This window comes from Ascaphus truei, chromosome 2 (assembly GCF_040206685.1).
Source record: "Ascaphus truei isolate aAscTru1 chromosome 2, aAscTru1.hap1, whole genome shotgun sequence".
Lineage (NCBI taxonomy): Eukaryota > Metazoa > Chordata > Amphibia > Anura > Ascaphidae > Ascaphus > Ascaphus truei.
In genome coordinates, this window is record NC_134484.1 from 431,252,792 (window position 1) to 431,268,134 (window position 15,343).

The following is a 15,343-nucleotide window of genomic DNA, read 5'->3' on the forward strand; positions in this document are numbered from 1 at the left end:
ATTAATCGTGATGGACCATTGCCCTTTGCCAAGCACCATGGATGGTCATCTCGTGGCACACTGTGCACCAGTACATGTGCTGCAGCAGCTGATGGATACAAGTCGCTGCATCTGTTCACTAGATACCCTGCAGAAGGAAGAGAATGAAATAGAAACTCATTTTGGGACTAGTTTAATTTACCACAATGATTATCCAAAAAGTTACAGTACAATCTGTTGTGGAAACTTAATAATTATTCTTGGGATTATCTTTCACAGTAATATCAATACTAGTAATAATATCTGCTGCAATATATTGACATTGATATATCGTACTACTACAATCACAGAAACATGAGCTGCATCAGGATCAGACTAGTAGGTACAGAGCCTACTTCACTGAAAGTACTGTCAATCACAGCAGGTCACACTTAAGTAAATATTTTTCACACTAATATTAATAATAATAATAATAATTGTTTATTTGTAAAGCACCAGCATATTCCGCAGCGTGGTACACTGAGTGTACAGAGTTATGTATATTACAAAAACAGTTACATACACATGAGGAAAAAAATGGACTAACAGATACAAAGAGGGCACTGCTCATGAGAGTCTACAATCTAGAGGGAAGGAGCGACAATGTTCAAAAGAGAAGGTAAGGTTGCTGCTCAGTGTAGGCTGTGGATCAGGTTGGAATATGGTCCAGTCTGTCAGCTGAATACATGAAAGTTTTTGGGGAGGGGGAAGTTACATAGTTGTTGAAGGGGGAAAGGAGATGAATGTTAGAGGTATGGCAAAATAAGCTTCCTTGAAAAAGTGAGTTTTCAGGGAGTTTTTATACTGGGGGAGCTGGTGGAGGGTGGTGGTAGGTGGTAGGGAATTCCAGAAGCACAAGGGAAGTCCTGCAAGCGGGAGTGAGAGGTAGTAATAAGGTGGGAGGAAAGGCGGTTGTCGTGGGGAGAACATAGAGGGCGTTTAGGTATGTATTTGGGGATGCAGGTTTAGATGTACCTGATTGGTTGACGTACCATGTGATTCCTTCCCTTTAAAGACGCAGTGTAAGGTCATCTTTAAAGGGAAGGAATCACATGGTACATCAACCAATCAGGTTGCTTGATGTATCAAGTGATGCTTCATTTTGTCTGAAATGTAATTTTGAGGGCAAAATTATATGAATCCCTTGTAACTGATAAAAAGGGACGTATAACTTGACTGGAAGAAGACAACGAGTTAGCATCTGAAGAAAAAGAAGGAACAAAAGAAAGGAAAAAAAGAAAAGCACGGAGACATCTTTAAAAAATAACAAAGAAGAACTAATCACTTGTGACGGCTATTAAATCAATAGAAGAGCCATTGCTTCTGGATTGGATTTATTGTTCTGATTAATATTATTTTAATTTATTTTATGCCATTGGACAGGGATTAATTAAAAAAAAATATTTACATTTTTTTTGCCCATCGGGCTAGGTTTTTTTTTTATGGTTAGGCGTCAGCCTCTTATTTTATTTATCTTCTGGTCTTCCTGAGGATGAAGTGGGCAGTCTTAATCCTGGCAAGTGTAATTAATTCCATGTATTTATATATTTTGGTTATTTATTGATTGACAATGTGGGTATCTAGGCTCCCGTTAAGGGCTGAAGAATCCATAGTGAAAATTAATTAATTAAAAGGCTAGAGTTTGATTATGTACTCATTTTGTTGTAATGTATATTTGGTTAAATGTTTTTTTCCCTATGGCAATATCCTTATTAGGCACATTTACCCAGTCTATTACTGTGGGGGTGGGGTTAAATTTTAGTGGGTATGGGGGTTGGGTTATGGTGGTTGTTGCCCCAGGGAGGGTGGTTAGGGGTGTGGCGGGGGAAAGGGGTTAACCCCTTGGTTACCTTCACACTTAGTAAAGCATTGCATTGCTTTACTACCCATTAAGGTGACCAAGGGGAGTAGGTAGTGCAGTTTTTATGTTTATATTAACCCCTTTTAACCCCTTTTGGTCAGCTAGTCTTGGAAACCCATGACTAGTTTACCTGGGCTACTACGGGGTAAATATGTTCTGTAATGTATTTGTATTACTATTTTATCACCTATTTTAGCTTATGTTGCTATGTATATAATGGCCAATATATTGGCCATTATATACATACTGTAAGAAAGACAGGGCTAATGCCAGCCTGGACTGGGTGATACTGTAAAATGGAAAACATTTTTTAATAGGGTTGAAGCCAGGCATCTCCGAAGCTGAAGACCATTAATTTAAGCTGCTCCAGAGATACACACCTCGGTATCTTTCTGCAGTTTAAATGTCCTGGTAATGGTTCCAATTGGCCCACGTGATCGGGACATTTAAACTGAAGATACATACCGGTACCCCCTATGCAGGTAAGCATTTGTGGATGCAGGGGTTCAGTTCCAGAAACCCCCTACTTCAAAACTATTTTTTTTCCAAAGGGATTTTCTTAATGCCAAATACGTGGCCAAGTTTTTTTGGGGGGTGGGGGGGATGGGATTGATTTGGCCTAAATTATCTGGGAAATTCCAGGAAACGGATTTGGGCTGTTCCGCCCATCCTTAGTGGTAAGTGAAAATACAGTATAGAATTTTTTTTGGAAAAATATATGTACAAATTAGTATTAAGAAAAACAAGAAGGACAATTTTTCGGGGTCTAAGCCATTCCCCCACTAGCCATTGTGTAGTTTAGTACTTACTTTAAGATCATCAGCACCACACAAACCACCACACAAAGAAGAAGAAACAAGAATATATCTATGAAATCAGGGTAGTTAAATCGTCCATTCCCTTAATTGGAGCAGTGCCTGCTTTGCATATATTTTGTTTCTCTGTGATATGATTATTCTTGCTATACCCTGACACAGTGCAGGATTTAATATGGAAAAATAACTTATTTAATAAGATTTGCATTTAAAAACCAACATAAGTGTTAAGTTTTTATTTTTGAGCGCTTGCGACCACACATCATTTTCTATTATTTGCTTGAATAACTTTGATTGGGGTCCTTTTGCGCCCCGGGCACGTAGAAAATAAGTTATTAAATAATATCTAGTAGTTGTAGTGCCGTCTGTAAACATCATGTATTCTGATGCCAAACATTGAATCAAGAACATTATTTTGCTCTACGGTTTTATCAGATGTTTAAAAAACTTTTATAAATGCATAACACCTCAATACAATTATTGTTTTGTAATTAACTTTAAATAATAATCAAAAGCAATTTAGTAATTTATTTACAGCAAGCAGCAAACTAGCAATTCACGTGGCTAATTTGTTATAAAAAAGACTATTAAAGGAAATTGAGAAAAATAATATTTCAGAAACAAGCAGAGAAAACTTGTCACGTGATTTAAACACACAGACAATAAATGTTAATCATTCTGTAAAGTAATTAATAGTAGCATTTACTTTTTTTTATCAAGAAAGCAGAAAGAAAAGCAAAATGAACATTTCCTTGAAAGAAAATACAATTGAAAACAAGGAGCACATTATTCTTTCTGCTGAATGCATTAGAATTAAAAATGTACATAAATGTCTAAATAATGGTTACTTTTACAGTAGACCTAAACCTCAAACTTTCCCATGGTAACAGTTTTCCACCACATGTTACATGATGTCAGTACATTTTTTCACAAAGCAGTTACAGGCAAATCATCAGGGATAAAGAAAATCTGGGGTCTCAGCCAACAGCATTCCTATTAGAATACTGGTATCTCAATTTTCTCATTATTATTGCTAATTGACATCATGCAATATTAAAGATTTACAATCAGAGATATTTGCAAAATGTATTACCTGAAAAATACATAACTTTGAGTAGCTACTGTATCTCTTTGCGCATAATCTAAATTAAATTAGGCCTTCATTAACTACAGTATGTTTTCCTGAACAAATAATAAAATGTACACATTTAATTAGTTAATTATCAAACTACTGTAGAAATATAATGTTTGAAAATAAATGATGCTATGAAGTATTTGACGTATGTGTCTCCTTGTTAGAAACAAGAAGTTAATGAGTAAGTTACCCTGTAAAATATTATTTAGAATTTTTTAAGCTATTTCTATAATTATTACTGTTATTAATAAAGTATTTTGAGTTCTATTATAATAAATATTATTATTTTATAGTGTGGGCCTGAAGTAATATTTTATCCTCTCACATATGGTTTTTTGCGATAGGAGCAGAGTGGTCAACTCAGAACAAAATCCAGTATAGGGGAGGTCACCACCATACTTATTAGATCAAACTCTTTTAAGAGATAAAATTAATATGGAATCTGAAGATAGAGGACAGCTGGGGATGGTGCCCACTGGGACTGGGTGACTCCAAATTTCAAGAAGAGAAAGGAGGTAAAGCGTGTCAGAACAGCACCATCTAGAAGCTCCCAAGAAGGGGCCCTTAAAATATAACAAAGGTCAGACTGAGTCTAAAATAATTTCATTTTATATAAGGACTCACAAAATAGGTTAAAAAAATCTCCTACAGACTTCCGGTGACGTCATCGGCAATGGTCGCATAGGAGAGGAGCTTCTGCGACCCGCTGCCTAAAATCAATAGATAGATTGCAAACAACGCCGAAAACAACCCTCACAGAGATAATTCCGCAAAGCAGCTCACCCAGGGATGCGTCCCAAGTTGAAGAGCCAGGGAGGACAAGACATAGCACGTTTCTGCTCGGGAACCCAGCGCAGAATACCTCGTGGAGCAGGGAGCATGTCCAATCAAGATGGCGCCGGGGAAAGCGCGCCAGAAAGCCCAGGACATGCATTGTCTAAGGAGGCCTCCCCCTCGAAGGGGAGAGGGAGGCAGAGATCACAAAAGCCTTTCTGGAGCAATTAATGGAGCGATCTTTTGCCAAAATGCACCAAAACTTTCAAGAGGACCTGCAAAAGGCCATTAACGAAGTGAAGGCGGAGGTATGGGCGCTATCAGACAGCACGGAGACGGTGGAGACTAAAATAGAGGAGATCCTACTATCCAACTCAGCCGCAGATGAGGAAATCAATCACCTCGGGCAGGAAATAAACCTTCTAAAAGATACCATTGAGGACCAGGAAAATTGAGACCGAAGACAAAATATAAGGATCCGGAACATCCCAGAATCCATAACCACAGAACATCTAAGGACTTACCTTAAAGAACTTTCCTATCCCTGCTACCCGACCTAGAAGCCAGAGATCTGGAAATGGATTGGGCTCACAGGGCGCTAGGTCGGCGCTCTTAGGACCCTAGGAGAAGAAGCGACGTTATAATTAAAATGCATTCCTACACTACAAAAGAAAACCTGATGTCCGCAAGTAGGACGAGAGGTGAAATAATCTTCCAGGAACAACCACTTCAAATCTACAGCGATCTGTCCCATGCCACTATACAAAGAAGAAGAGAGATGAAGCCCCTAACCAAGTTGTTGAATGACAACAAAATCAAATACCGGTGGGGCTTCCCCTTCAAACTGATAGTACAGAAGAATGGAAGATTTAAGTCCGTCTCCAGACTAGAAGATGTTCCAGCATTCATAAAATCTCTGAGCCTGAGAGATCTTACCCTGGATGGATCCGTCTCCCCCCCCCTCCCGGGGCTCTGGGGGGGTGACGACTTCACGGGGGGTGGAGGACGGTGGTCCCTGGAGCGAAAGAAAGACGCAATGAGCATGTGAGGGGAGCCTTGGGTCCGTGCCGATCTCCACCTACAACCAGACGAGTGTCTCCCCGCGTGCGGAAGCAGTACTCTCGAACGGACTGGAACTCCATATACTGGGTACCGGGGGGGGGAGGGGGTACCTAGGAATTAAAGTAACATGTCATAAAGTACAAGCATGCAAAAGCTCATATACATGCGGTAGACTGTCGTGCTGAGATAGCCCACCATGTATATGACTATACTGTTGAGCACTTGCTCCCCCACTCCCCCCCACCCTGATCCCCCCACCCTGCTCATCACCCCCCTGCTCCCCCCTTCCCACTCTCTCCTTCCCCGCTGTCCCCCTCCCCCACCTTCCCCAGCTCGCACCCCCCCCTTCCCCCTCCACACACCCCCCTCCCCCACCAACCTCGGACCCCCTCATTCCCCCCACCTCACTCCCCCCTCCCCCCTTACCCCGCTCCCCTCCTCCCCCCCATCCCCATTCCCTCCCAACCCCACTCCCCCCCTCCCCTATATAAAGATCTATTTAAAAGGTATCTAGGAATTAAAGTGCCCTGTTACAAAGTGTAAGAATGCATGAGCTCACTCATGTGTTGTATATTATCATCTTGAGGTAGACCACCATGTATTTGTTTATGCTATTTACACTCAGGATTTAAAGTGATGTGCTATAAAGAGTAGGCCCGCAAAAGCTCAAATAGGTGTTGGGCACTAATGTGCTAAAGTGCCTCAACATACAGTATGCATATGATTATGTTGTAGAGGATCTCCCTCCACCCCTCTGTCCCCCCCTCCCTTCCCTGCCTTCTCTCCCCCCCTGCCCTCCCTTCCCCTCCACTGCCTCACGCCTATGCCTCCTACTCAATTAAGAAGAGAGGAGTAGCGATTCTGTTCAAAAACAATGTCCCGTTCATCCCAGGGAAAATTACAAGAGACCCTGGAGGCAGATTCCTAATAATACAGGGCTCTCTGTTGGGTTCTCCTCAAACCCTATGCAATATATATGCCCCAAATAATCACCAACCTGGATTCTTGAGGGAAGTCCTGGAATCACTGAACCAGGAGTTTCTCTCCTCCATCATAGTGGCAGGAGACTTTAACACCATGAACAATCCAGACTTGGACAAATCTAAGCCATCAGGGGCCGCACACTCCAAGGATACTGTTAAAAAGTCAGAAGCCTAGTGGAACTACAGCTAGAGTTCTCGCTAACAGATATTTGGAGAGACCAGCACCCAGGTCAACGGGATTATACATTCTTTTCAGCTCCTAATCAGACCTACTCGAGGATTGATTATTTTCTGGGTACCAAAAATATTCTAAAACATACAGGACACCTACAAGCTCATATTAAACCCCCAAAATAACCACAACATATATATAAGCATATAAGTGTCATAGAGGAGTGCTACTGAGCATGGCAATATATATTTAAAACCAGAGACAGAACATGAAACACAGACAGAGCTCAGTGCACATCCAGTGAAACTTATACACGGTACAGTGCCTAAATATAAGATATATATCTATTAAATAAAATCGTCTTTTAGTTTAACATTTTGGCCAAAGTGTTGTAAGCCCCGAGCCACTACACGGCAGACCACATCTCAAGGGTCCCTAACACTAATATAAATTTTTAATAACCTGTGCATTACCAGGAAGAATGATTTATAATAAATCTGTCAAAATTAGTTGCATATTTCTAAGTCTGATTGAAGCTTTTATTAACCTGTATATTACCAGGAAAAGCACTCTGTATTAGATTTGTCACAATCATACTGCAAGCAAGCAAGTTCCCCTGAGAGTGGGAGATGCTATGGAGTGAGCTTTTAACCATTTAAATGTGGGAGGGGGTGAGCTTCAATTAGGTAGGAGGTTGCCACCCTCCAATCAGCTAAGACTAGCTGAACAAGAATTGCAAAACATACTGGACACCTAACAAGCTCCTATTGAACCCCCAAAATAACCACAACATATATATAAGCATATGAGTGTCACAGAGGAGTGCTACTGAGCATGGCAATATATATTTAAAACCAGAGACAGAAAATGAAACACAGACAGAGCTCAGTTCACATCCAGTAAAACTTATACACGGTACAGTGCCTAAATATATATGTATAGCTATCTATTAAATAAAATGGTCTTTTAGTTTAACATTTTGGCCAAAGTGTTGTAAGCCCTTGAGCCACTACACGGCAGACCACATCTCAAGGGTCCCTAACACTAATATAAATTCTTAATAAATCTGACAGATTCATTATAAATCATTCTACCTGGTAATGCACAAGTAATCCTAGGAAGGATCATCCAGAAAACGCTCTTAGGAGGGGGGAGTAATGTCATGTTCTAGCCTGCAGTACCCATGCTTATCCACCTGAACTGCTGCTGATCTGCTAACTCTCTCAAGAAATATTCCAGACCCTGAAACCTGACACCTCCACACCTGTGCTCTACCTCTCAGCCTGCCTATCTAAACTTCCCCTTCCTGTCTGTCATTGCCTGTTTATACTGTCCCTCCAGCTTGTGCTAGGTTCCTGTGTTTGCTGCTGCTATTGCTGTTGTCCCATTTCTGTCTCCTCACTAATGACCTCAGATTGTGACTTCGACCACACTATCTGCCGCCTGCCTCCGACCTCTACTTGTGACCTTGACCAGGCCTGCCCCATGGGGTAGAGACTTTGGCTCATTGCAAACAAAATCTGATTGTACATGCACTGTTTGAAAAAGTAGTAAAGGCAGAGCATACAGGCCAATGAAGGTTCTCAGAGGGCAGCCTCAGTGGGCATACATTCCACATTGAGACCGGCAACAATATAATGGTCATCATCACCACTTTCTTCTTTGCAGGCCTCAAGTTAAGTGGCTTTTAGTAGTAGTGGTAGGGATAGTGGAGGTGGTGGTGGCAGTGTCAGTAACAGCAGCCAAAGTCATGACATATCACTATGCCCCATCACATCGTTCACATTAGCACAAAAGCAGCAAACACTAAGAGCTACTGAGCGTGGCAATGGTCTCTTGTTGTATACCATTGCCACGCTCAGTAGTTCTCAGGTTGACATAAATATATATTCATCATGTGGTGGGTGTGGAAGTTTGAGCTTGCTGGGAATGTGTGTTAATCAATGTCTGACTGGTAGCAGTCAATTGGAGGCTGTGGCACATCCCCCCAGAGCTCACTCCTCCTCCTTCACCTTTTTAATTTGGGAGGTAATTTTACTTGCTGCAGGAACAAGACCTATAATGGGTTTCCCCTCTAACAGAGGTAAAAGGAAGGGTTCACATTGTAGTGTAGTGTAGGACCTGCATTATTTTGGTTATAACTTGACGTTGGTATGCAGGCTTATGACGCCTTTGGCCAAAGGTTTAACTAAATAACCAAGTATTTAATATTATTATTATTACTGAAGTATTTTACTTTATACTTTTCATCATATATGTTTTGTCAATTGGATGTAGCATTGGGCACCCCCTGTCTCTTGTTGTATACCATTGCCACGCTCAGTAGCTCTCTGGTTGACATAAATATACATTCATCATGTGGTGGGTGTGGGAGTTTGAGCTTGCTGGGAATGTGTGTCAACCACTGGATAAAACTGTTCAATGGCAGTGTTTAAAGGCTCACTTTTATCAAGATTAATAAATATCTGATTCCTCCCAAATATACAGCTCCTGCACCCAGCATTCAAGAAACTATGGATGGATCAACTGTCTAATAGTACTAACACTTCTACCAGCACTATAGCTGCACTTTAAACATACCATGAAACAATAGCTCTCCAGTAGTCTACATGGTTGTTGGTGTAACTCACTTCACCATTATCAGTGCCCCAGGACACTACTATCAGTACGGCAGATATGTCAATTAGCACAACTAGTACCAGCAGAGGTGGAGCAGGTCAGTGTGTGACATCTGGCTTGTTAAATTTTGAATTGTTCGTCTCCTGCCACTGCCACCACCAGTCCACCACCATCATCATTGTCATCATTATGTTATTGACAAAAAACAAAACTTTAAAATATGCTTATACAGTATATTGTGAAAATATTTTTTAGACCATCTAGTGTGGGGTGGGGGTGGTACGGGGGAGGGCAACATCAACATAATACAGCAGCACCCAAACTGCTTTGCTATGCATGCAATGTTTCACCTGTCCCTAACATCTCTGTCAGAATTGACAATTGGCAAGTTACACCTGGAAATGTAGGATGACCAGCCCCTAATTTAATAGCATGTAGATTGGCAATGGCAGCATGCTTGGTTTGGGGTGTTTTTATGTATGTCCTAACTAAGGAGAAAGTGCAGTGAAGTGTAGAGTACTGCAGATTTCAGGGCGAGTATTGAGGGGGATCGGCCTGCTTTGAATACTTACATTTTTAACAAGTAAATGTTTCAGACCAGGGAGTCAGGACAACTGCTGGGATAGGTGGTATCTCGCCTCACAGCAGACCACCAGATCAGTTCCAAGATCTAACTAAAATATTTTTAACTGCATAAACTTTAATATACAATATAAGAGCTTAAATATGCTCAGCTGCTGTCACCACACTTACTGAACTCCATAGATCCTTGTTAAGGGATTTGAAGTACAGGGCCTAGAAACAGGTTTCTGACTCATCATGTTGAAGGGGGACGTGCGATTGGCACAAGGTGTGTCAGCTCTCAATCATCTTTATGAAAAGTCTTGGCTAACAAGTGTGGGGAAGTCACAGAAAGGACCATTAAAAAAGAAAGAGAGTGGAGCACTTGTTTCTGTATATATCACTTCAATATATTTAATCAATTGTGAAAGATAAACAAAAAAAACCTTCAAACTATATACAGTACAAATGACACAGATAATGCAGAGAGGGTTTTTTTTTTATGACGACACAACTATTGATGTATCCCTACTTATTTTTTGCACTATCAACACATCTATTTAATTTGTTACAGAGCACACTAAAAATACAATTTCACTGCAGATCCATGTCTAAAACAACCAATCAGAATGGGGATACAGTTCTAAAAACAATCTGATTGGCTGAAGTACCATGTGACGGCAGCCATGTTTATTTTGGTGATGTCATGTTAAAGGGAAAGGAAGCACAGCCATTCTGATTGGAAGAATAAGAATAAGAATAATAAGAAAACCAGTAAGAGCCAAAATTGGATTCCAATTTACAGATGAAGAAAAAGAAAGAAGAAAAGGATTTTGGATTTTTTTTTTAACCTGTAGCCCGTTGCTGTTTGTGATCGTGGATTGGTTCGAGAGCTTGCGGTAACCACGGGAATCAGAGGTGAAGACATCTACAGTAGCGGCAACTTTTATTGCTACTTTTACCGGCGGCACTCCGGGATCTATTCCAGCTGGCGCCCGGTCTAGACCGCGCGCTGCCGCGTGTTCCTCCACACCCCTCTCCACTTCGCGCGCAATTTACCCCCCCTTCCCGACCACAAACCCGGCTCCTGCTTTGCCCCTCTGCTTCCCCGCACCCCCGCTTACCTCACTTTAAACTCCAGGGGTGTCGGGGAAGCCGGGAAAGTCGGGGAAGCCGGGCACGCATGTGACTGTGACGTCACAGTGACGCCGCGACAAGCCGCGTCACCATGCTTCCCGCACGCATCCTGCCGTGCGGGAAGTGTTAGAATAAAAGCTGCCGGTACAGTAAAACGTAAGGGAAAAAAATTGAATGTATGTTATTTTTCATTAACAGGTTTTTTTTATTGTGGTTTCATTTTTTTTTCACACATTCATTCCAAATGTATGGCCCTTTGTTTTTAGTTTGAAATTGTTTTGAATGCTTTGGATGTTGTTTGTGATTGTTTTGTTAAGGTTGACCATTGACTGGCATAATGTTAAATCATGCCTACATTATATGGGCATGATGTACCCACTGTGCCATTCAATTGTTTGATTGGCATTAGTAGTGTTCATTTTGCAATGTAATGTTTTATTTGGGCCTATTTTATTATTCCTTCACCATTTCTTGCTATAGTGGTAACTCATGCCCAAATTATATGAGCATGATGTACCCACTGTACCAATGAATGGGTGAAGGGTTGGGGTAGTTGCCTGGGGAGGGTGGTTATGCCTCCTGGGTATGTAGTGGGAGAGGGTAGTTTAACCCCTTTATTACTATAGCGGTTAATTACCGCTAAGGTGATTAAGAGGTTAGGGGACACTAGATTGTATTTTTGATTGTACTGCATTATTTGTGGCAACGGAGGACAAGGATGGTGACGAGGATGAGGACAGTCTTCATCATGGCAGCCAGGCAGCAGTGAGTGCAAGTTTTATTTATTTTATTTCTGCAGCTCAATGTTTTATTTGTAATGAGAAATGCACTATTATCCAAATCTGGATAATAGTAATTGTAACCATTGATGTACTGTATGTGTTAGGGGGTGGGGAGTGAGGGGGTGTATTTTTTTCAAAGTATTGCCTGTTATTTTTTTGGGCAACACAATTGGTACTGCAGGCCAGCGGGGACCCCCAGACTCCCACGGGGATCACCCTATGGCCCCGGACTCCCACTGGGATCACTCGAGGGCCCTGAACTCCCGCAGGGATCACCTGGGGACACCCACCAGCCTGTTGTATTAATTGTGTGGTGAAAAAACATAAACAATGATTTTATTCATGGCTCCATTTCTTTTGCGCCAGTCTTTAGCTGGTGCAAAAACCTGGCGTGCTTTTAAAGTATGGTTCACTTATCACTGCTTAGTGAATCGCACTGACTGGCAAAAACGGCGCGTTTGATGTTTTTTGCCTGATCGGACAAATTGTTTTTCACTTTTTTTTTTAGCTGAAAAAAATGCCTTTTACGGCCGTTAAAGCACTGTTATCACTGCTTAGAGAATCGCCCAGCAGGCAGTATCGGTCTTAAAAGCCATTTATCGTACTTAAAAGCAGTTATCACTGCTTAGTAAATCACCCCTTACAGTATATGTTTAGTGTTATCATCTTGCACAAGTTATTTGTAGTGATTCTGCTCAGTTTAGCTTAATTTTCCTTTATCCCACATTTATCTGAATACAGGCATACCCCGCATTAACGTACGCAATGGGACCGGAGCTTGTATGTAAAGTGAAAATGTACTTAAAGTGAAGCACTCCCTTTTTCCCACTTATCGATGCATGTACTGTACTGCAATCATCATATACGTGCATAACTGATGTAAATAACACATTTGTAACAGGCTCTATAATCTCCCCGCTTGCGCACAGCTTCGGTACAGGTAGGGAGCCGGTATTGCTGTTCAGGACGTGCTGACAGGCTCATGCGTGAGCTGCTGTTTGCCTATTGAGCGAGATGTACTTACTCGCGAGTGTACTTAAAGTGAGTGTCCTTAAACCGGGGTATGCCTGTACTCCTCATCTTGTCAAGGGCATATTCATTTCTATCAGTAATGTAGATATACATTTGTACATTTATTCAGAGTAACATATGTAAAATTAGTTTATTATGGAAGATTATTTAATGCAACACTGACACATGTTTATTTAGTGTACATACTGGACATCTTTTATTACACATGTAATGAAAGGGATAAGTCCTAAACTCAGTACAATCATATGAATACCACTTAAGACCTGCCCTGTTTCCTTGCACGCTATTTCTTTAAATAACGCACTGATAATCAGGGTCTCGATGTGAGTAACGGCAGCTTTTGGAAAAGTCTTAAATATTGTAGCCTTATTCCTATGCGCTAACATGAACGGAGGTCTGAGGTTCTCTGTTGTTCGGTGAAATGCTCATTATGATAAGATTTGTATATGAGTAAGTCAGCCATCCATTAAATGTTATTGACCCAGTATTTTTCAGGTGAATGTGTAATGCTAAGCACCTTGGGAGATATCCTTTATGACTTAGAGTACCATTAACCCAATTTAGCAGATCGCTAAATATTTAATGGCCTTCTGTGGACCTACCCCCAGGAGATGTAAGCGGAATTCTTACACTGTAACCACTATTACAAATAATCTGTTTTGTGTTTTATGCAGATACTGTACCAATGTACGCATGCTAAAGCTGCGATTAAAAATATTTGGAAAGACAAAAGTTAATTTCTTCAGTGCTTGAAATTTGACCAACATACAGTTAGGTCCGGAAATAATTGGACACTGATACAAGTTTTGTTATTTTGGCTGTGTACCAAAATAAATTCAAGTTACAGTTAAATAATGAATATGGGCTTAAAGTGCAGTCTATCTGCTTTAATTTGAGGGTATTCACATCCAAATTGAAGGAAGGGTTTAGGAATTACATATTTTTAATATGTTGCCCCCTCTTTTTCAAGGGACCAAAAGTAATTGGACAATAGACTCAAAAGCTGTTTCATGGACAGGCTATTCCTTCATTATTTCATCATCAATTAAGCAGGTAAAAGGTCTGGAGTTGATTCCAGTTGTTGCATTCGCATTTGGAAGCTGTTGCTATGAACCCACAACATGCGGTCAAAGGAGCTCTCAATGCAAGTGAAACAGGACATCCTTAGGTTGCAAAAAAAAAGAAAATCCATCAGAGAGATAGCAGGTGCATTAGGAGTAGCCAAATCAACAGTTTGGTACATTTTGAGAAAAAAAGAACGCACTGGTGAGCTCTGCAACACAAAAAGGCCTGGACATCCACGGAAGACAACAGTGGTGGATGATCGTAGGATCCTTTTCATGGTAAAGAAAAACCCCTTCACAACATCCAGCCAAGTGAAGAACACTCTCCAGGAGGTAGGCATATCATTATCCAAGTCTACCATAAAGAGAAGACTTCACAAGAACAAATACAGAGGGTTCACCACAAGATGCAAACCATTCATAAGCCTCAAGAATAGAAGGGCCAGATTAGATTTTGCCAAACAATATCTAAAAAAGCCAGCCCAATTCTGGAACACCATTCTTTGGACAGATGAAACTAAGATCAACCTGTACCAGAATGATGGGAAGAAGAAAGTATGGAGAAGGCTTGGAACGGCTCATCATCCGAAGCATACCACATCATCTGTAAAACACGGTGGAGGCAGTGTGATGGCATGGGCATGCATGGCTTACAATGGCACTGGGTCACTAGTGGTTATTGATGATGTGACAGAAGACAGAAGCAGCCGGATGAATTCTGAAGTGTATAGGGATATATTGTCTGCTCAGATTCAGCCAAATTCAACGAAGTTGATTGGACGGCGCATCACTTTACAGATGGTCAATGACCAAAACATACTGCGAAATCAACCCAGGAGATTTTTTAAGGCAAAGAAGTGGAATATTCTGCAATGGCTTAGTCAATCACCTGATCTCAACCCGATCGAGCATGCATTTCACTTGCTGAAGACAAAACTTAAGGCAGAAAGACCCATGAACAAACAACAACTGAAGACAGCTGCAGTAAAGGCCTGGCAAAGCATTACAAAGGAGGAAACCAAGCGTTTGGTGATGTCCATGCGTTCCAGACTTCAAGCAGTCATTGCCTGCAAAGGATTCTCGACAAAGTATTTAAAATGAACATTTTATTTATGATTGTGTTAATTTGTCCAATTACATTTGAGCCCTTGAAAAAAGGGGACTGTGTATGAAAAGGGTTCCAATTCCTAAACTTTTCATACGATATTTATGTTTGACCCCTTAAATTAAAGCTGAAAGTCTGCACTTCTATTGCATCTTGGTTGTTTCATTTCAAATCCATTGTGGTGGCGTACAGAGCCAAAATTATGAAAATTGTGTCAGTGTCC